Raw genomic sequence first — 22,634 nt, 5'->3', positions numbered from 1 at the left:
CACCTAAGGGACCAGAGACTGCGGCTTAGCCATGTGCTGCAACCAGACATGTCTGGAGCTCGACCCCAGAAATCCCGGAGCCGGCATGCACTTCGGCCTCTGGCAGAGATGCTTTCTGAATTACGTGGAGGGTGCTGAGGCATTGGATAAAGAGCTATTAATGCTGCTGTTAGCCCAGCTGGGAGACCACCCTTACTCCCTTATACAGGATGCCAGGTCCTACCAAGAGGCAATGAGCATTTTACAGAGGCATTACAGTAAGGGGCATAGTGAACTCCACTCCCAGTACAGATTCATGACCAGATCACAACAAGTAGGGGAGTCTACCAGAGACTTTATACTCTCTCTGAAAGACCTGGCGAGAGGCTGCAACTTTAAAGCAGTATCAGCTCAGGAGTATGCGGAGGACCTTATTAGGGACAGAATTGTTGTGGGCATACGGTCCACTGAGACGAGACATCGATTGCTGGAGAAAGGAATGGCGGGGCTAGATGAGGCAGAGACTATTGCAGAAGCTTGAGAAAGCACCAGTTAAGAATTGGAGGAGTACTCACAGGACCCTGGGGCTTGGACAAACATCACACTGCTGGACTCTCTAGCCCCATGAAAAGAAAAGTATGGTGCCTCACAGGAATCCACAGCAGCAGCAGCACAACTTGAGGGTCCCAAGTGCTTTTTCTGTGGACAAAGAAAGGACCCCCAGAGCCCTCTGCCCTGCCAGAGAAAATGTCTGTTCCAACTGTGGAAAACGTGGGCATTATGCAAAAGTCTGCAGAAGCCCCAAGGCCACAGCCAAGGCCCATTCTCATGCTAATGAGAGGTGGGAAAGCTCTTCTTTCTCCATAGACAAACAGAAGAAGAAAAATGCCATGTGCAGCCGGCCATCTTGGACAAATGCTACAGAGCAGAGGACACAGTCTTCAGAAGATGAATATGACGCCGAGTACTATCGGATGGAAGGACACGCCAGACTGGCTTCCCTACTCATGAATCAGGCAAGTCCACACAATTTATCTGATACCACTGTGTGCATCAAAGTTAATGATATGAGGGTAAATTGCTTGATATTGGAAGCACTGAAAGTTTTATTGACCAGTTTTACTGACCAGTTTTATTGCCCTCCCCACATGCCCGAGTGTGCACCAGATCCTGTTAGCAGCCAGCAGCCTTGCGGCTGAGGTAAAACAGTTTTGCAGGATTACTCTAGAAATCCAGGGCACAAAATACAAAGGATTCAAATTACTAGTACTCCCTCACCTCTGTGCCCCGGTACTATTGGGGTTAGATTTTCAGTGCCAGTTAGAAAGCATTACAATTCTGCACAATGTCCTCACCACCCACGAAAGCTTACGAAGAAACAACATTGCAGCCTGCCTGTCCTGAACAAAGAACTCCCTCCGCTGTTCACACACCTGACCCCAGAATGCACACCAATAGCCACAAAGAGCAGGAGGTACAGCCCAAGGGACAGAGCCTTCATTAGGACAGAGGTCCACAGGCTACTACAAGGGCATCATAGAGCAGAGCATCAGCCCCTGGAGAGCCCAGGTGATTGTAGTAAAGTCAGGAGAAAAACTGCACATGGTAGTGGATTACAGCCAGACAATCAACAAATTTACACAACTAGATGCCTACCCCCTGCCACGCATAGCAGACACGGTCAACAACATTGCATAGTATAAGGTTTTCTCCACCATAGACCTGAAGGCAGCATACCACCAACTGCCCATTAGAAACAACAATCGCATTTACACGGCATTTGAGGCAGACAGCAGGCTGTATCAATTTCTGCGACTCCCCTTCGGTGTCACCAATGGAGTGTCCCTGTTTCAGAGAGAAATGAACCGAACTGAAAGCGGTGTTCCCCTACTTAGTTCCAACTGAAAGCGGTGTTCCCCTACTTAGACAACGTGACAATCTGTAGCCACACTTAGGAGGATCATGACATGAATTTAAAAACGCTTCTTCCAGGCAGCCGAAGAAAGGAACCCAACATACAACAGGGACAAATGCGTCTTTAGCGCCAGGAAGTTGCCAATCCTGGGCTACATAGTGCAGAACAGGGAAAATCAGCCCAGACCCAGCCCATATGCGCCCTCTCCTAGACCTCCCAGTGAGTGCCACACACGCTGAAAGCACTAAAAAGGTGTTTCGCTTACTACGCCCAATGGTCCCCAACTATGCCGACAGGGCCTGCCCACGATAAAAGCCTCAGTTTTCCCACTGTGCCCAGCAGCCACAAGAGCATTCAGGGACATTAGGGACCATATCACTAAAGCTACCATGTGGTCCATAGATGAGTCGATCCTGTTTCAAGTAGAAACGGATGCATCCGATGTGGCTCTGGCAGCCACCCTAAACCAAGACGGATGACCGGTGGCCTTTTTCTCGTGAACCCTACAGGGATCAGAGGTAAGACACTCAGCAGTAGAGAAGGAGGCCCTCAACATTGTGGAAGCAGTAAGGCACTGGCGACATTATCTGGTGTGCAAACACTTCACACTTGTCATGGACCAACGGTCTGTGGCTTTTATGTTGGATAACCAGAACGGGGGAGAATTAAGCACGACAAAATCCTGCGTTGATGGAGAGAATTGTCTACATTTAACTATGACATTCTATACCACCCCGGGAGACTTAACGAGCCCCTGAACACGCTGTCCAGAAGCACTTGTGCCATCCTTAACCACACGTCCCAGTTGCAGAGCTTGCACAATGAGCTGGGCCACCCAAGGGGTTGCTAGACTGTTTCACTTCATTAAAACCCAAAACCTTCCATTTTCAGTATTCAGCATCACCACCGTAGACTTGACGGCAGGATGTAATCCCATACAAGAGTATCCCCAGCCCACAAGGCCATCTAGTACTTCCCACTCCCACACTTCCACCAAGAGAGGCCAAAAGGCAGACGGCACTCCCCACCCCTATACCATTACCGATGAGGTCCAGAAAGCAACAGAAGCCACAAAAAATTTTGGACTTATCAACTTACAATCAAGGGAAGGAGGAAGGAGGATTGAGGGGGGGGTGGGGTGGAAATAACAATTTTTTTAAGAGACAGTGAATGTGGTGATATGTAATTACACCACTAGGTCACCAGGGGTCATCCTGGTAATCTTGTCTATAAAGCAGTCCAGAGCTACAGTCTAGCCTTCCAGGTTCGTCTTGCAGAGAGACATGTACATATTAGTTTATTAAAGCTGTCTTATACTTGCATTGCTGGTGTGGTTATTGTCAGTACCATGGGAACTTTTAGAAACATTACATTGTGGATGGAATTGATAAGATAGAAGCAGGAAATTTGTAATACTGATTCTAGAGCAAGGGGCTGTGGCCTTAAGATTTTGTGGAGTACATTTGGGACAGAAGTGAGGAGGTACTTCTCCAAGAGTGCAGTTCAATGTGGAATTCTCTGCCCAAGGAAGCAGTAGAGGCTGTCTCATTAAATGCATTCAAGACACATAGTTGGGTAATTAAGTGTAATGGGGCAAGTGGAGCCGAGTCCACAGCCAGATAGATCTGATTTTGTTAAATGGCAGAACAGGTTCGGCAGGCAAGAAGCCCTACTCATGCTCCTATTTTTATGTTCTTATGTAAAACTTAACCCCCCCGCCCCCGGAGAGGAGTGAATGAACAGCTGGTTAGGCAGCTTCTGAAGAAATTTTTTTTAAAATAGGAGTTAACTTTTTCTGTCAGTGTTCTGATGAATTGAATAGTTAACATCATTTCCCTTTCCACAAATCCTGCCTGGCAAATGAAATATGCCTTTCTAAATTTAAACATACATCACTGTAACAGGCCCTTTCGGCCCACAAGCCCATGCCACCCAATTACCCTCAATTGATGTACAACCCCCATATGTTTTGAAGGTTGGGTGGAAACTGGAGCACTCAGAGGAAACCCATGCAGATTCAAGGAGAATGTACAAACTCCTTACCGACAACGTCAGATTCGAACCCCGGTCGCTGGCACTGTAAGAGCGTTGTGCTAACTGCTACGCTATGTTATCATAACTTTAATGGGATTTTTATAGCATGACCACAAGACCATCATCTTGCTTTGCCAGGTTCAGACCAAACAGAATATCCAAAAATCTTTAAATAGTCAGTACCCTTTAAACAAATGCATCAGGATCCTGAAGTCTCTCAAATCACTTTATGTGGAATTGCATTGTTTTTGGGGCCATTTGGGATCTGCAGTATGCTTGGTGTCACTCCACAATGCCCGCAAAATGCTTGTGGACAATACTGCCCAATGCAGAGGCTTAGACTAAATTCTTACCAACATCTTACATCGTATCTGGGCATTACATCTCTAGGTCAAGAAAATTACAACACCCAATGTGAACAGACCCTTCGCATGGACCCGCTATTAATACTGCTTTATTAGTCATTAACATTGCTCCATTAGTGTGTTAAAACCCTTAGCCTTTCTTAGAATTTAAAAATTCAAATGATGGCAGAAACATATGTAGGTGATAACCATTGTGGTTCCTATCTTGTGGGAGATTGAGGAAATAGGGAAAAAAAACTGCAAATGCATCTAAAGGTTAGATGTGGCATGAGACTTCAATTGGAGCCAATTCCCTCCCAACTAATAAGCAAGTTGGATACCAGTGGCCCTGGGAGTCATTCTAAACAGGCTGGTGAAATGTGAGTGTTCACTCACATAGATAACACTGACTCAATTCCTAACTGAACCTGATGGCTTGTTTACTGTCTCATTTTACCACAAGTTGAAACAAAGAATGACTCATCCTAAAATAATACAGGAACTCAGTCACACGGAAGCTGCATAATAAACACAGCCCACCCGCTGCCAGGAATGAGGACCTGAAGGCATTATTTATGCTTTACTTTTTTTTGAGGATAATCACTGTGGAGCATATTACATCGTCATTATGCAGTGTAATCCGCCATTTCTGAAGAGGCCCAGGAAAATAAATATTGCCACTGAGAACATCAGCTACCAAATAATCTTTAAAAAAACCTGATGTCAGGTCATTAATCTCTTCCCTCTCATCTCCATCTACCTGCCTTTTCCCCACATCCCTTAATTCTCCTATTATGTAAAAATCTATCCAACGTTAACTTAAATATATTTACTAAGGTCGCCTCCACTGCTTCAATGGGTAGTGAATTCCACAAATTCACCACTCCCTGGGAAAAGCAGTTCCTCCTCATCTCCATCCTAAATCTTAAGGCTGTTGTTCTAGTGAACCGGTATGGACTCGAAAGGCCGACATGGCCTGTTTCCGCTCCGTAAATGTCAGGTTAGATGTGGCATGAGACTTCAATTGTAGTGGTTATGTCCCCTCTTTCAGGTCTCACCCGCCAATGGAAACAACTTATTTACCTTCATCTTATCTACGCCTTTCATAATTTTATGTGTTTCCACAAGATCCGCTCTTATTCTTCTCATTTCCACCTAGTACTGTACAGTCCTAGATGACTCGATCTCTCCTCATAGGCTAACTTCTGGAACCAACCTGGTGAAACTCCTCTGCACTGTCTCCAAAGCCAGTACATCCTTCCTCAAGTAAGGTGATCAGATCTGCACGCAGTCCACCAGATGCTGCCTCACCAGTACCTTGTACAGTTGCAGCATAACCTTTTTGCTCCCAATGACTGACAGGTGCAGAATTAAAGCCATGGACTTCCACAACAGAAGTGGGTTTTATCTTCTTGTAATAATCTTGCTTAATATGCATGTTTCTCCCATAACAAGAATATTACCTGAAAAAAAAACATTCTAATGACGGATTACTCTGTTTATACCCACTGTTTTATTGGGTAGAAACTACTTGAATGGAATTTTCAACAACTTATACAAAATTGACACACAGATCGAACTAATGCAGACTCGTGTTAACAGTTTCTTTCTCTAATTGCTGGTTTTTAAAGTTTGGTCTGAACCCAATCATAGACAGTCCTTTTGTTCCCTTCACCCACCCCTCTCGCTGACATTTAACATGTTTGTTTCCACTTAAGATGAAGGATCATTGGGCACCATCTCTCTCTGATGCTGCCGGACTTGTACAGCACGTTCAGCAATATTCACTGATACACATCCCAATCCCCTACCCCCCCCCCCCCCAATTGCCCAACAATTAGGAACACAAATTTGGTGTTTGATTATGTAACAATCAAGAGATAGAGAACCATCAGATAATCTACAACATCTGCAACCATTCAACCAATTATTTCCATGCTTAACGCATTTACGAGCACTAGGTCCACAGCATTTACAGGCTACAGAAGACCTAGCTAATGAAAATCCTACTTTATGCAAATTTTCCAAGACTTTGCTCTCAGGTGTAGTACTTAAACCCTTTCATCAGGAAACAATGCAGAGATCCAGTCCAAAAAGCCAAAGTCTTCTCAAAGTTGGGTTAAGCATAACCAATTCCTGAGCCATTTCAAATTAGTGTACATTTTCTTTTATTAAATAGCCAATTTTTTTTCCTAATGATAGATCAGCTCCACCACCCCTCCGAACCCCGCAATATCACTCTACCCAATCTGCATTCAAATGAACATTTATCACAGGTCACTGGCAGGCAACCACTCCTACCACCTACTCTGATCTTCCCCAGTCTACACATTGTAAGTCAGTCCCTGGGGCCTGTTGAGACTAAAGATTTCACATTGCAATTTTGGGAGAAATTATTCATTTCTGACTTAAGGAAAATACAGTTTATGAAATTGAACCCAAACATAACTCAGGACTCCCTGTATACATACGCATTTGTAACCATTAAGAGTCACACTTTGGGCCTTGGGTTCCATTTTGTTAGGAATTAAAGTACCTTTAAAGAAATTGCTCGAGACAAAAATTGAGAACAAAGAACATTTATTACTACAACAATGCAAAGTTGGGTGCTTCCCCTTACCCTGGGAATACACACACATACTGGGGCTCACCCAACTTTTATACAGTCAATTTCAGTATCAGAATGCCCTCCCCCTTACATTCTTCTGCCCCCTGGATGGGTTTGGCATAGGTAATTCTTCCTGCCTACGTGCAGTTTCAGTACACTTGGAGGACCAGGGGGTATCCTGTGGGTGCCCCATCATGTCATTGTCCTTATTCACACCTTCCTGATTCTCTGGGCTACAGTCTCTTAATATGCAGAGTTGACTCATTCTATCTAGGGTTGGCTAATTTCATATGTATAAATCTGTGTATGGTTAGCTAATTAGAAATGTATGACTTGGTACTTCTGTCCAGGGCTAGGAGACCCTTATCTGATCCAGACTACCTCAACTTCCTACATTCTATTGTACCTTACCATTCCTTATCTTAGTCCTATGGTCTTGTCACAAAGGATAGAAGATTCTTATGTTAATCGTGCTGACTCTGCTTTCCTGCATCCTAAGCCCCAAACTTATCCTGTTTGAACTGGTTTCAGCCATTTTACTGATGAACTTTAGTTTCTTCCATGTTCATAATTTTAGATCAATTTTCCCATCTCTCACAATTTCCAAGCAGAGGATACCTCATAAAATTAACTGCAAATGTCATTCCTTAGAATAAGGATCAGGACATTGTAATTAGAAATTCCTTGGAATTAATTTAAGCACCTGTCAGTGTCTCAACATTTCAGGGATCAATATTGTTTGAGGCCGTTTTAAAAAGTCATTTTCAGTGACTGGGCAGCTATTCAAGATGTTCAAAGGCTTACACTCCAGGAGATTCAACACAACACATGGGAGGAGGTGGTAGAGCCTCTTAGTGCAACAGTAATGAACATTCCTCCTTTGGACTCGAGATCAGCATTGTAAATATTCAACAAACTCACCTCAGCAGGCAAGATAATCGATTTTATAGATAATAGAGGTACAAAAAAATGCTGGCAACACTTAGCAAGACCCACGGAATCATTGGAAAGAAAGTGTAGTATTTCAGGCTGAAGACCCTTCATCCAACCTCAGGGTTCAAATTTCAAACAACTGAAATTTTTTTCGGTTTTCTTTTAGTTTATAAGAGGTGACTTGATTGAATGATGATTACAAATTATTCTGTTTATTTTTATAAAGACAAATAAAATGCAGACACAAGTAAAATGATCTAACAGCAGCTCCTTATTTGGCTTTAACCTGTGAATGCAGTCTGCTACAAGAGTGAAATGGATAAATGTTTCTTACAAATCATTAACAATCAAAAGCAGATGGGTCTGTTTACTCATGAAGACATCAGCCAACAAATGTGTTGACAAATGGCTTCTGTGTTGCTTAGGGAGACAGATTTCTAAAGGTTGGTCACAATAAAGTCAATGACGCAGTAGCAAAGCACAAAGGAAAATTTGGCTAATGGATACCTCTTGATCTTCCCTCAAAGCAGAAACAGAGAAGTTAAGGCCCCAGTCAACCTTTCATTTGTCACATCATTTCTTTTGCTGCCTTTCAGATATCTTTCCATCTTAGGTAAACGTTCATCCAGATCACATGAGCAAAAGGAGATAGACTTGGAAGATGAGCTCACCCAAGACACCTTGTACACTGCAATCACTGAACAGTCACAGTGCCCATCTGTGGCACATGGCAACATCAGTCGCAGCAAGCCATGAGGCAGATTAAATCTCCCTGACTGCACCTGAGAAAGTAAAAACATAACAGTAAATACTGGAGGAACTCAGCTGGCCTTGCCTCGTCCATAGGAGTCCTTCCCGGTCTCACTGCGTCTGAGAAAGTTCAGGCTGGACTACTCCAACTTCACACTTTCCACCCTATGGATTGTGGAGATGGAGAAAGTGAATGAGGAAGAGAAGGATGTGAAGGGGGGAGACGAACAGCGCAAGGAAGGGAAGGGACCTATTGGCTGATCTGTCTTAAGTTTTGCAATCCTTTCCATTTGCCTTGGCATCTCTTGGAATCTTTGTTTGAAAAGGTTTTAGTGAATACACTTGGGAAAAGGTGCTGTTCTCAGCAGCTATGACAATACGGAGAGGATTGGCAGCATCTGCACTCAGGTTTGGTGTGCCAAATATGAAAATAAATTTTAAAAGTTTAATTGTGCATTTTATTTTTAAACACATGAATGAGGCAGTTCCCATTCCAACCCATTCAGGTTGGAACTGCAGTCAGCATTTACAAATTTAGAATACAAGAGTTATGACAAATGTGGTTCCTCCTCAAGACATTGATTGGCCTACAATGCCAATCACAGAATGTTTTCCTGTACCTAAATATTGCATGTAAAGGGATACTTAACACAAGGGATCCTTTTAAAATTGACATAGGAAAAGTTTAGGGGTAGCTTGTTGGAGAGAAGGATCTTGCCTCATTTGGACCCTTCATGTAACTTCTATCTGAATCTTCTCCAATTTATCAAGTTATTATTAAAGAATGGAATTGTACAAAGTGTTCCACACTTCAGCTATGGAGGCTTGGTTTTGATTTTTAGCCAAAATACAGATTCAACTGAGTGAATTGAATTTTAACTGTTATGTGTATTGAGATACAGTAATAAACTTTGTTTTGTATGCTTATCCAGACAAGTTAACTCATATTTACTTCAATAGGAAGTGAAAATTTTAAAAAGTAGTGTAGGTTATAATGTTACAGAGAAAAGATTTAGGTAAAACAGTGCAAGAGGTATCTCACTTTATCAGAAACATAATCCATTCATAAAAATTGTACAGTAATTACTGTTCTAAATAAGGTTAATTGCGACTTTAAAAATTTTGACAACCAGATCCTTTCACCAGTTTGGGTGTGATTACTCCCTATTCATTCCCTATGTGCTGATTGTTTATCTGCAGAGCTTTAATCAGTGGGAAGGTCAAACTCACAGCCTCACAAGCTGTCCTGGTCATTGGTTCTTTAAAATTCACAGCAGCACGTTTCATGCCCACTTTTCATTAAAAAGAACTGAGCAATACCAAAACAGTGACACATGCCAAGTCTCCACTCACAGATCACTTAACCATATAACCGTTTACAGCACGGAAACAGGCCATGTCGGCCCTTCAAGTCCGTACCGGTTCACTTGAACAACTCCACTAGCTCCTTCACAAACTCCTCCGTTACACAATATTCTAATAAAATCAAACAGAAACCATATCTAATTCTTTAATCATATCCTTTATCACCATCAAAACTCAGCATCAACTTCAACAATTTTGGCTTCAAACTTTCAGAGCAAATCAGAATCTTGCCATTTGTCACTCCACTTGTAATTTAATGTTATGTAATTAAGCTTTCTGCACACAATCTATTTCCTCAACTACTTTTAAAAATAGGAAAATAAATTTTAAAAGTTTAATTGTGCATTTTATTTTTAAACACATGAATGAGGCAGTTCCCATTCCAACCCATTCAGGTTGAAACTGCAGTCAGCATTTACAAATTTAGAATACAAGAGTTATGACAAATGTGGTTCCTCCTCAAGACATTGATTGGCCTACAATGCCAATCACAGAATGTTTTCCTGTACCTAAATATTGCATGTAAAGGGATACTTAACACAAGGGATCCTTTTAAGATTGACACAGGAAAAGTTCAGGGGTAGCTTGTTGGAGAGAAGAATAAACCTGACAAGATCAGGTTAACTTGGCAGATTAGACAATAGACAATAGGAGCTGGAGTAGGCCATTTGGCCCGTCGGGCCAGCACCACCATTTTAGATCATGGCTGATCATTACCATCAGTACCCCTTTCCAGCCTTAACCCCATAACCCTCAACTCCGTTACCCACAAGAGTCTTATCTAACTCTCTTTTGAACATAGTCAGCGAATCCGCCTCTACCACCCTCTGTGGCAGAGCATTCCACAGATTCACACTTCTCTGGGTAAAAAAATGCTTTCTCATCTCCGTCCTAAAGGGCCTACCCTGTATTCTTAAACTATGCCCTCTAGTCCTAGTCTCCCCCATCATTGGGAACAAGTAATCAGACTTCACCTTGTCTATCCCCCTGATCATTTTATATACCTCAATCATGTCCCCCCTCATCCTTCTAAACTCCAATGGATACAAGTCCAGTTTTTCTAGCCTTGCTGCATATGACAACCCTGCCATCCCTGGAACTAACCTTGTAAATCTGCGCTGCACACCCTCTATAGCTAGTATGTCCTTCCTCAAGTTTGGAGACCAGAACTGGACGCAATACTCCAGGGCATGAAAAGGGAGGAAGAATATCCCATATATAGGCCATTGAGTACAACCAATTTCTTGAGAGAACACAAGGGATGTAATGGTATAAAGGAAATTGGTGGGGGGGGGGGGGGGGAAGAAAGAAACCACGTTATCTCTGGCAGATGAGATTAAGGAAAATCCAAAAAAATTCTCCAAGTAAAAAAAGCTAGGGAAAGAGCAGATTCCTTTTCAGGATCAGTATGGAGTCATGGAAAGGGAACAAGATCTTAAATGGATACTTGTCTGTATTTACCATGGAGAAGGATATGGAATGAGTACAGTGAAGGGAACAGTGGTATGATGAAGCATGTTAACATTATGACAGAAGTGGTGTTGGAGGTCTTGAAACACAAAGGTGGGTAAATCCCTGGGGCCTGACCAGGTATATCTTGGATTTATTGAGATGAGGGTTGAGTTATTGTATATACACAAGCACAATATAGAGATGTACAAAATGTCTTACAAGATACACCAACTATAAATTACAATATGCCACGACAGAAAGAATATAATACTGATAAAAGGATAGATATTCCCAGTTGCAGTTAGTGCAAGAAAAAAAATTCTTCAGGAGGTTTTTTGATGGACCTGAGTAAGTTAGGGTTAGGTTAGAGTGGGGAGGCTGTTGGGGAAAAAGAAAAATCAGTTCTTGAACCTGCAGGTGCTGAGCTCCAGGTTTCTGCATCTTCTGCCTCAGAGTAGCAGCAAGAGGAGATTGTGACCAAATTGGCAGTGATTATTTATGATGTTGGCTGCCTTTCAAGTCAATTCCTCACATAGATATCTTCAGTGGACCGGAGGCCAATGCCAGTGATGGACTTGGCTAGTTTTGCCACTTTCTCCAGCCTTCTGCATTCCTGAGCACTTGAGGTTTCAAACCAAGCCACAATGCAACCAATCACCTGTAGAAGTTCAATAGACTATTTAATGGCACACCAAACCTCCTCAGATTTCATAGAAAGTAGAAGCACTGATGTGCCTTCTTCATGGTTGCCTTGATATACTGGCTTCAGGAGAGGGCTTCAATACATGAACTCGCAGGAATTTGAAGGTCCTAACCCTCTTCACCATTGTCCTGCTAATGAAGACAGATGCATGGTCCCATGACTTCCCCTTCCTAAAGTCTTGTTAGCATTGAGAGCAAAGTTGCTTTCCTGGCACTGCAGAATCCCATTCTCAATCTCCGTCTTATATCCTGACTCATCACTACCTGTTATTTGGTCAACGGTGGAGTCGTCAGTGAATTTATACATTGTGTTGAAGTCGAACTTGGCTACACAATTGTGAGTGCAGAAGGAATGGTGCAAGGTCTGGGCGTGCGGCCTTGAGGTGCCCCTGCAATGGAAGTATAGGATACTACTGGGGTTCCTGCAGAGATTTTTGTATCTACAATGCCACAGGCGAGGCCCAGGAGGCTAGAGGATAGGCTATGATGAGCTTTACATCAATGATGTAAATATTCCATTGAACCGATTTGCATTTGAAACCTTTCATATGTTAATAAGAAAAGTAATGTTGATTCTACTAACAAGATCATTGGAAACATATGAAGGGATTGATGTCAGGAAGAAAGTCATCTAATTATTTACCTAATTATGGTACCTTTACTAGTCGTTTTTATTGAATGCAACTAAAAATGTGACATTATTAAGTCTGAACTTTACCAGAAGGCCTTCCATTTTAATTTAGAATTTATAGTGAAAGGAAATCTGCTGAAAATATAATAGAATGGCTAATCTTTGAATCACCAGTATAATACTGGACTATGTAGTTTGATAATGGAGTCTCAAGTGTAAAACAATTGTATTAAAACACACAAGGTTGTACCTACAAAAAAAGGTAAAGGAAGGGATTCTAAAAGACAAGTTTGCATTTGGAATAAATTTGCAACTAACCTGCATGTTTAGTGATGTTGGTTCAAAGTTAAAATATGGACTAATGGTCAGAAGAAAGTTATTTCAGTTCTTCAAAAGCTGACAGTTCACAAGTAGCACACATGTAAAAATAATAGTGCCATTCAGATCAAGCAGTGAGATGAATAAAATCTTCAAATATTTTGAGGGAAAAAAAATAAGATACACTACACTGAGAAGTTAAATGTTGAAGGAATAAAACTATCATAATTAGCAGGATGATCTGTGTATGTATACATAAGCACTTACATTTGATTGATTTAATCTTCCTGCCAATTCTTCTCTTTCTTCGCTCTTCTTGATATTCAACCTTCACTTTCTCATCCTGCCATTCAAACCCACCTGCCCTGGTGTCGCCCATTCAAACCCACCTGCCCTGGTGTCGCCCATTCAAACCCACCTGCCCTGGTGTCGCCCATTCAAACCCACCTGCCCTGGTGTCGCCCATTCAAACCCACCTGCCCTGGTGTCGCCCATTCAAACCCACCTGCCCTGGTGTCGCCCATTCAAACCCACCTGCCCTGGTGTCGCCCATTCAAACCCACCTGCCCTGGTGTCGCCCATTCAAACCCACCTGCCCTGGTGTCGCCCATTCAAACCCACCTGCCCTGGTGTCGCCCATTCAAACCCACCTGCCCTGGTGTCGCCCATTCAAACCCACCTGCCTTCTCTTCCCACCAAGTCCAACAGCCCCAATTCCACCACCTCTATTGCCACACATTACAAATGATTGGACTAGCTATCTTTGATTCAGTGTGCTAGAAGTCCTACGGGGAGAGAGTCATCCTGGCCAGAGGTTGAGTGAAAGTGGAGGCCTGTCTGGTGCAACTGCAATGAAAGATGAGAGGAGCAGAAGAGAAGCCTGATTGCTCTGACCAAGCTCACAGAAAGCTGACCACAAGTTTCAAACACAAATGCCAATTTAAACACTGGCATCCCGTGTTTTTTTTTTTTATATTAGTGGAACATATAGCCTAGAATCATCACATTTATCTTGTAAAGGAAAAAAATACCCAATACATTTACACCTTAGTGGCATCCCTCTCCCTTGAGTTTCATTGCTTCATTTAACAATTTCGGGTCAGGCAGGCAATACCATTCTTATTGTTGAAAATGAGGGCAGATGTCAGAGATTACCCTCCAAACTTAGCACGTGTTTTTCTTTTAAGACAAGATTGTATATTTCTAATCTCCAATACTAAGACCCGAGCTAGCTCTCCAATCAAACGCAACCATGAAGAATAGAGAAAATTGCTTCAATCAGAATAGGTTGTAATTACTTCTCAAGAGAATGTCTGTAACTTGCCCTAAAGTTATTGCAAACCTGCAACATTTGGTAACTTGATATCAATCCCATGCACCTGCTCCAGATATTCAACTGCTGGAAAATGAGGAGGCAACCGGTGTTGCCAGTCCATTGCCTGGGTCAGAAACAAACCAGGAGCAGCTTGGACCCGCGGGTTGCTTTGGTGTGATCCGCTAGCTCTGGCACGGCAGCTGGTCGCAACCGATGGCAGTGAGTGGTTTCCTCTCTGTCGCACTCTCTGGGGCTCTCCAGTGGGGACCGAGCCCTGTCGAACTGGCCTTGGAGAGGATGGACCTTAAAGAGATGAGACTTGAGCAGGTCCTTTTTTTTTTAATTTTTTATTTTTCACACCATAAATCACAATAGCCATGATATACACTTTTTCTTTTTCACACATTTACAGTGACTTTTGAGCAGGTCCTTTTCATCCCTTCATTGTGCACTGCCCGGGAACGCCTCTCACTAACAAGGGCACAGTCGAAAGAGGCTCGACTCAGGGAAAATACATCCTGGACTCAGTCAAAGTATTTACTGAGATCATTCAGAGGCTAAATTTATTATGGTGCCACTTTCTGGAAGAGATTGGCAACAAAATAAAGGTCGGGAGTAAAACGCGTAGGTGGAGGTTGAAGTGAAAACCCAGCGCTGGAGAAACTCCGCAGGTCGATGTATTTTATGGAGCAAAGGTAACAGAGCCAATGTTTCGGGCTTCAAGGCTGAAGGCGCTCTCTCTCTCCCCCACCCCCAGGTTTCCAAGGCTGGTGACGACTGCTTTCTGCCCCCGGACAAGAAGCTGCTGCTTCTCATTTGTGCATCCAAAGTGTGAGGACCAGTCCGGGGTCTGGGCGCCCTCACTTCGCCATCAGTCCGCGGGAGGATCCAAACTGGCGCCGCCCCCTCGGTTTACGGTGGGTGGGTGTGAGCGAGCGGTCGCAACACGCCGACCGGTTCCAGGCACACCCGCTACTTGACTCGGCAGATCCCACATAGTCACCCTCCAACACCTCGCCTGTGGTCGCGGCCACAGTTACTGCCGGTCGTGCACGAAAGAAGCCAGCAGTTTCTAACTCACCGTGCTCGAACAAGTGGGACCACAAGTCGCCGGGCAAGTCCTGCTGGCCGGACCAAGACAACAAACAGAAGAGAAGACAGTCATTCCCTCAAATCACTTTGCAGAGGGAGGGAGGGGGAGAGGGAGGGGGAGAGGGAGGGAGAGAGAGGGAGAGAGGGAGAGAGGGAGAGGGAGAGGGAGAGGGGGAGGGGGGGAGGGAGAGGGGGAGGGGGGAGGGGGGGAGGGAGAGGGAGGGGGGGAGGGAGAGGGAGGGAGAGGGAGGGGGGGAGGGAGAGGGAGGGAGAGGGAGGGGGGGGGAGGGGGGAGGGAGAGGGGGAGGGGGGGAGGGAGAGGGGGAGAGGGAGAGGGGGAGGGAGGGAGACTGGAGGACACAGAATTACCCTTTGCGGGTTGTCCAAGCCAGAAAGCAGCACTGTGCTCCTCTCTCCACGTGTCAGTCGCTTTCCTGGAGATGCTCATCGCCGCATCTCATCAACCCCTATCGACCTGCCTGGCCCAGTCCCAGTCCCGAGCGCGTTACCCCGTTTGCCAACAGAGGGGCGAACACTAGAATCCACACGCATAGAAGTAGATGGCCCATGCTATACTCGGTCTGCTGCATGTGGCATGAGACACCGAGCAGCAGGCTGTTGGAACCCTCCGCCGTAAAAAAAACCCTGCAACCCCCCACCACCTCCCACCTACCCCGGCCAAAAGCATCCAAATCAAAAATCGCACCGTCCCCTCAGACAGCCTTGCATTTCCAAAGGAAAACGCGTCTAATCTTCAATTGCTCGTACGTACACACAGTCAAATGCAACGAACGACAACCCGAGATGAACATTAAAACCAAATCCTCGAGGACAATGTTGCACTGTACAAAGAACCGGAGAAGCGCTCAGGGCTGCATTTAATAAGGTTGCAAAATCCGGCACCCGATGAACTGGTTTGCTCGATAAGCAGCGAGTACATACAGCAATTAAAAAATAAAATAACCGGCGACGACCTGCGGTGGTGATAGATTGTTTCATCTTTCTGTCCGTTATCTAGTCTCTCACCTCCGTGCACTATCGTAGAGCTCGGTGTCTGTGCATAAAACGCTGACACTCTCCTGTGGACTTCTTCCTCGAGCTCCTGCACACTGCTTTCTTTATCTCCCCCTCCCCTCCCACCCACACCAGCTCTCCCTATCCACCACTCCTCTCTCTCCAACCACAATGCAAACGGGGAACCTGCAGAGTGACTTCATTTCTTCCCCTCCCTTTTCAGCTGTTGGCCAATTGCTGCAGACACTGATTGAATTAGCCTTCCTTCCCTGTCGTCCTATTAGCTGTACTAGACCAACGTGCATTTTTCACAAAGACACCAGAGCCATTTGCTTGGAACTCACCAGCATCTATTGACAAGGAAACATAAAGAGATCGTCTCCTCCCATGCAGCCCAGATAATGTCACTTGGCACCTGCCGCCAGGCTTGTGACAGGCAGATGCGTTAACATTCATTACTGCAGGATTTCTTTAAAAGATGGCTCTGGACATTTGTAATTAGCACTGATTTCCATATTTTAATCTTACTGCATCTTTTGCTTGTGATCATCTCTCCCAGTTTTCATCCAATAGTTTGTCATGTGTCATTTTTCTCTTGAAAACATTGTAACCTCCTCCTCAATGTATTTTGTTTAAATGGGTGAAAATATTAGTTTCAGTCCACTGTCAAATTTACCCAGTCCACTCTTTCCCCTCTTAAAGTTATACCATCAGATTAGAATGTTTTTCCACGATTGTATTTAAGTTTAGTTTCAGGTGTACCAAAATGCAGTGACAATGTTCATTTTGCAAGTCGTCCAGCTAGATATCACATACATAGAACAATAAATAAGACACAGAAATGAAAAGTTACAGAAAGAGATCAGATGCTACAGAGCAAAGGCAACATGAGGTTCATTCAGGAGTCTGATAACAGCAGGAAAAAACTCATTGAACTGTCATTCATCATAATTACATTCTTCCTAACATGAGGAGGTAAGCAGTGTGGCTGGAGGTAGATAAGTGTTACAAACTAACAAGCCTTTAAAATTTTGTTTGGAATGAAAGAGACTTTGTTACCACTAACAAAAAAACAGTAATGGAAAATCCACCAGACAATGGTAAATTCAAAATAATTTTTAATTAAACTATTATTAACATAATATTTCATTTCTTTCTTATCTCTAAATGCACTTAACTCTAAACTTAATCCCATTATGCACAAATGCAAGTGTGTGTGTGTGTGTGTGTGTGTGGAATTAAAGTCCCACTCTGAAAAGTCAATATTTAAAAGTTCAGTATCATTTTACTTAAATTCTCAGTTCAGAAATAATCATAAAGCACTTTTAAACATTACATATTCAGGCCTCTTTGCTCGCAATGTGACTATTTTCTTCCACAATTAATTCAAAAACCCAGACAAGGGTTAAACAAAGTGACCATGCACAAAAATAGACCCAGTAGAAATTTGTCCTCTTTTCCAAAAAGACAGAGAAATGGACTTCCTTATTTCAAAAGCCACTGATTCTGCGTTTCCTTTTCCCAGGAGAAACACACAACAGTGCCAATTCTGATTACTTTAACTTAACCCTATCTTTCACAAGGTTTCCACCCCTGTGTCACAGGGGTTTTGACTTCTGTGCTCTCCAAACTGAACTCTTCCAAAACTGAACTCAAAATGTCAGAATTCGGTAATATATTTCTCCAAATCATGTGACTGTTACATCCTCACTGAGGTGAGTCCAAATTCTTGGAAACCACAGTTTTATTTCTACCAAAATTCTGCTTTTTTAAAACCATTCTATATCCATAACAATCTCTGACCCCATCTCTGTTCAAGAATCTTAAGTGGCTTTGATTAAAAACAGATGGCTTCCTCAGCAGTTCTTGAATAATCCATTAGCTCTGTCTGTTCAAGCCAAGTCAACTCCGAGAATGAACTCTTTTTTAGAAAACAATGTTTCTCTATAAATGTGCTGTGCCCTGTGTATGACCCTGAACCAACCCACAGCCAACTTACTAAGAATAAAGATACAATATTTTAACTCTATAATTTACTAAGATATTTTTATAAAAGAAATATAGTTTAACATTAAATTAAAGGTTAACACAAATCCATTACATGAGTATCTTAATATTTTCCAAGGCAGCGGGAGAGATACAGATGGAGTCGATAACAGGGATGTGTGATGTGTTGTGTTCTGCACCCCTCTGCAGTTTCTTGTAGTCTTGGGCAGTGCAGTTCCTGTACCACACAGTGATGCACCCTGACAGGATACTTTCAAGGATGCATCTGCAGAGGTGGTTAAGGAATTCCGGTGACATGCCAAATTTCCTCAGGCTTCTGTGGAGATTGAGGCGCTGGTGCACTTTCTTTGGCATTGAACCAGGTCAAGTCACTGGATATGTTTATTCCTTTGATTTTGAAGCTGTCTACTATCACTGTTAATGCGAACTGGGGAGTGAGCTCCACCCCTCTTCTGGAAGAATATGATCAACTCTTTGGTCCTGCTGACACTGAGGGGCAGTTTATTATCCTGACTCCAAGCAATTACATCCTTTCTTTACTCTGATTTGTCATTGTTAGCGATTCTGCCTACAATCCTCCATTAATCACAGAATTGTCAGAGGTTTTATGGCTTCTGATCTATTCCTCATTCTGCAAGCTACTCAACAATGTAAGAATATCATCTGCACTAACCGGGCCCTCAACCTCTCCTCTCTTCTAGTTCCCCATCACCACCAATTTCACGATCTTTCAAAAGAAATCTACTTCCTCTAATAACCTCCAATTATCCCACCTCCCAAGAGATTCAAACACCTCAGTTTTAATTGTAACAATACTTCATATTTCTATGTTACTACCCTCTTCCAATTACAACAATAGCCTTTGGAGTTCTCTATTTTAGAGAGTTATAGAGGAATAACTATATTCAAGGTTGAGATTCACAGAGGGTTGAACTACAAGACATCAAGAGGTATGGTGAAAAAGTGATGTCAAGATTGGATGAGTGATGACCTTTACTGAATGGAGATACAGGCTTAAGAGACTGTTTGGTCTATTCCTGTTCAACATATTCTTATGTGATTTGTCATTGAAGGGCAGTGTGATACACCAGCAGGGATAGGTTGGTGAAAGAATTTAATATGTGAGGACCATTCTCTATAACATTGAGAACACTCAATTCTATTGTTGGCCCCTAATCCACTCCAAGCTTTCTTTGACTCTATACTTTTACCAAAAGACATTTAGAGTCTATTTTGATGTCTGAATTGTTAAAAAAAAGCCATGACTAGTATTGGAATGGAAGAACATTGGGAGAGGTCCAGCAAAAGCAGTTCCACAAATTTGAATGATGGAAGAGAAACTAAACAAAATGGAAAACTATCAAGGCCTATTGGAAGAAATATAATCCTGATGATCACAGTCGAAGAAAATGTCAGTTATGATTCTACCCTAGGCAGTTTAAGTATTACAAGAGAAGACAGAATCCAGCCTGGAAGAACTAAGGTTCATCAAACAAAATTGCCATTAGTTTGTGCTACACACATCTGTAACTCTTACCGATGCTAAAGTCATGATAATTGTATGGATTTTCTATTGCTACAGATTCCCTGTTTGAAATTCAGAAACAGCTGCTCCAAAAGCTTGTTCTTCTTATCTACTTTGCAAATTGTGATAAACGTTCACCCTAAGTATAAAATTCACTGATTCAAATTTACTTAATCTGTAATACCAGGTTGATCAATTACGTCAATTCTTCTATAAACCACATGAATGCACTTCTCTCAGTTTCTCTGCCTGGCAGAAAATCTTGCAAGTTGTGTTCCCATGACAACACCACACCTCTCAGAATCCATGATGATGGATCTCTACAGACAACGATTTTAACACTAAATTATTCAAAGACATAATATCTCAACAATATGGAGTGTGACTGACTACCTACTAAAGGCAGTTCTCATTATATTACCATCAAACAGTTTGAGACTCATACAGGACCATAGCCAGAAACTGCTTCACTTTATCCATACCAGACTTGGTGAATGTCATGTATTTGCCACATGCACTTTCTCAGTGCAGTCAGACATAAATGGGTTTCATTCCATTTTATACATAGAATTTGTCTGCAAATAATTAACAATTTTAATTACTGTAAAAGACCATGCTATTTAATACAATGCAGTCCAGTTGGGAATTTCTGCTGTGTTTTTCACTTGATAATCAACATGTAGGTTCATAACTGAATTCAAAGTCAGATTGACAGTTTTATCACAAGTTTCTTATACCAATACTTTAATTTTAATGCTCATTTCAACTGTTATAATCATACCCTATATTTCCACTGGGTCACTGAATAAACTATATTTGAATTTTTTTTGTCTTCAATATATTATTTCCTTTTCCTCTAGATCAAAACTGAGTTGGTCATTTCACTTGATTAATCTCATTCTCAATTCTTGCAAATATTGGTTTCAACTGAATCCTTCTCCTTGTTTCCCAGTCAACAGGTTTAATGCTCCAGCCAAACAAAAATTACCCAATCTCCTCTCATTTCAATATTCATCTATATACATGGTCAAATACTTCAACAGTAAAACTCCTGGTATCCAGAATTCAGACAACTGCCAGTTGGCACTGGCCAAAAAAATTGAGTAAAATTAGCAGGTTAAAAAAAAACTAAGCTTAGTTCACCAATCCATGCAACCTGCAATCTCAAGCAACTGGAAAATCCCCATAGGTGCCGGATACCAGGGGGTTTTACTGTAACTGCAATTATTTGATAGCATTGGCTTCTACACATTTCCCATTCACTGATTGCAAACAAGTAACACAAGGTATTCTTTATACAACTTTGTACCCTTAACAGACACAAGTAAGGCTATTTTATCAATGTGTGGGGTAGCAAGTAGAATTCGTGCCACTCACTTAGGAGTGTGAAGTAGATGCTATTTTAATGGCCAAGCTTTATTTATATATGACTTTATATACAACTGGCATACACAACACAGGTGCCTCCCTGCAGATATCTAGTTGCAGAGGAAGGAAATCAGAAGCCTAAAGGTCAGAGCCTGGGAGGAGAAGATTCTTGGAGGAGTCAACAAGTGAACAAGTCATGATACCCACACCCCCATTCAATCTGGGCGACCATCTATGATTTAATTGCTTAAACGTGATACCTAGATGTTCAGCTGGAAGGGTGCTTCCCACCCTCCAGATTTCAGATTTATTCTCAGAGTACATACATGACATCACATACAACCCTGGGATTCCTTTTCCTGCGGGTGAGGCAGAATTACCACTTATTGGCAGTGCAAAAAAAAAATTGACTCAGCATACACATGTAAACAAATAAAGAAATGTAACCAATGAGCATGTAATGCAGAGAGGAAAAATCAATCAATAAAGTGCAAAAGTAAGAGCCCTTAAACGAGTCCCTGATTGAGTTTGTTGTTGGGGAGTCTGATGGTGGAGGGGTAGAAGCTGTTCCTGAACCTGGGTGCATGTCTTATGGCACCTAAACCTCCTTCCTGATGGCAGCAGCGAGAACAGAGCACGTGCTGGGTGGTGTGGATCCTTGATGATTGCTGCTGTTCTCTGATGGCAGCACTCCCCTCGTGGGAAGGGTTTTATCCGTGAAGTCCTGGGCTGTGTCCAGTACTTTTTGAAGGGCTTTACGCTCAGGGGAATTGTGTCCCCATACCAGACTGTGATGCAGGAGGTCACCATGCAGACAATTTTTTAAAAATTATAATTTCTATTTGATGTATATAAAATTAGAGTGACTCATGGAAAGTTGAGAGTGTAGAGAGGGAAGGGGAAACAAATTAAAAAAAAACAAACCCAACTCTTTCTAATGCAGAAAAGCAAAACAAAATTGCTTGGTGATCTATGGTCTAGTAAATGTGGAAAGAGCCGAATCTCAATTGTTTCTCTGAATATTGCCCAAATCTCCATTTTGAGTGTTGGTTCAGTGCTTGGGATGTACCTCAATGTGCAGTCACCAAAGGTCAAGGCAGCAAGATCATTTGCAAGTTATTCTCTGCAGAATCAGTACTCCATAGACATGACCTTGGAGGGATTGTCCTTTAATGGATTTGTTCAATCAAATGGGTAACTGTCAATATGTGATATTTTCTGTGACATTTTTCACTAACATCCTGCTGCAGATTAAAGATTCTTAATCCTAATCTTTCCTAAT

General features: G+C 42.5%; 1 protein-coding gene across 2 annotated transcripts in view; it reads right to left on the bottom strand.

Moving 5' to 3' along the window:
- The window catches only part of LOC138746011 (synapsin-3-like), a 226,831-nt gene extending 210,279 nt beyond the window's left edge, over positions 1-16,552 (bottom strand). The window contains exon 1 of one of the 2 annotated variants that reach the window (XM_069903681.1): positions 16,465-16,552. The gene's annotated coding sequence lies outside the window, so the exon portion shown is untranslated. Of the gene's footprint in view, positions 1-8,484; positions 8,590-16,464 lie in introns of those variants that run through there. The other variant, XM_069903682.1, reaches the window with a different exon arrangement.
- Positions 16,553-22,634: the final 6,082 nt, after the last annotated feature.

This window comes from Narcine bancroftii, chromosome 11 (assembly GCF_036971445.1).
Source record: "Narcine bancroftii isolate sNarBan1 chromosome 11, sNarBan1.hap1, whole genome shotgun sequence".
NCBI classification, from domain to species: Eukaryota; Metazoa; Chordata; class Chondrichthyes; order Torpediniformes; family Narcinidae; genus Narcine; species Narcine bancroftii.
Note: the sequence above shows the minus strand (reverse complement) of the source record. Positions and strands in the feature narration are given on the sequence as shown.